Source organism: Cornus florida, unplaced genomic scaffold (assembly GCF_030987335.1).
Source record: "Cornus florida cultivar Cherokee Brave unplaced genomic scaffold, ASM3098733v1 CherokeeBrave_3.0.0_Hap2_Chr09, whole genome shotgun sequence".
Lineage (NCBI taxonomy): Eukaryota > Viridiplantae > Streptophyta > Magnoliopsida > Cornales > Cornaceae > Cornus > Cornus florida.
Window position 1 is genome coordinate 41,315,471 of NW_026775579.1, and position 1,280 is coordinate 41,316,750.

Here is a 1,280-nt window from a genome sequence, read left to right on the forward strand (position 1 = left end):
GCCAAATTCCATTGGGAATGCCTTAACCAATCTTTGCTCCACAACCTCCTATGGTTCAAGCTAACTACGGTGTTCGAGTAGCACCACCGGTTGTAAATCCCCCTCTTGCTTTAAGAGACCATTATGTGCCTAATGAATATAATGCACCCACTTGTATTCAATTACCTCCATTTAAAGTACATCACTATGAAATCAAACCATAAATCATTCAAATGCTTCCTAACTATCATGGACTTCCAAGTGAAGAACCCTATAAGCATTTGGATGAGTTTCTTGAAGTGTGTTCCACCGTGAAATACACGGACATGCCAAAAGAAGTGTTAAGACTCAAACTTTTTCCTTTTAACCTCAAAGACAAGGCAAAATATTGGTTTAACAATCTTAGGCCTTTTTCGATAACTTCTTGGGCAGAAATGCAACAAGAGTCCTTGAAGAAGTACTACCCGGTTATCAAAAACCAATGCCATGAGAACTTCCATTAGTGAATTTTCTCAAAGGGATGGAGAAATGTTTCATGAGGCATGCGAAAGATTCAATGACTTGCTTAGAAAGTGCCCACATCATGACATACCTAAGTGGCAATTAGTTCAATATTTCTTTGAAAGTTTACCGGATAATCACAAGGGTATGGTTGATGCATCTATGGGTGGTTCTTATCTTGATAAGCATGAAAATGATGTGTGGCAATTGTATGAAAATATGAGTGAAAACTCCATGCATAGATCTTTGTCTTCTAAAAATGGTAGAAATCTAGGTGGAAGGAAGAATGTTGGCTTGTATCAAGTTGACAACTCTAATGATATAGCCGCCGAGATGAAATCCTTATCTCAAAGATTTGATCAATTTTTTATCAACCAAACTTTGGCGAATCAAATGCCTTCCTCCCCTAATCATGTTCATCATCATGCATCTAATGAATCATGCATGACTTGTCCTAGAGTGTTACATTCTACTTCCAATTGTCCCCATGGACATTTGCAAAATGACAACCATGAGTAAGCAAATGCCATTTTTGCTAACCAAGGGAATAATTTCTTTGGCAATCATTATAATCCAGGTTGGAGGAACCATCCGAATTTCTCTTGGAAAAGCCAAGGGGAGGCTCAAACCCTCCCCAAGGTGGTTTTCAAAGGAAGTATGTTCCACCTCCAATGCAAAGCTAAGGTTCCCAAGGTTTTAGATCATCATCATATCAATCACATGGAAACCAATTCTCTAATTCTCATTTTCCAAATCAATCATATTCTCAAGGAAACTCTAAGAGTCCCGCTTTTGAAGAA

General features: G+C 38.3%; 1 pseudogene; it reads right to left on the reverse strand.

Moving 5' to 3' along the window:
• Positions 1 to 471: 471 nt before the first annotated feature.
• Positions 472 to 569, reverse strand: LOC132275647 (small nucleolar RNA R71; annotated as a pseudogene).
• Between the last annotated feature and the right edge of the window lie 711 nt (positions 570 to 1,280).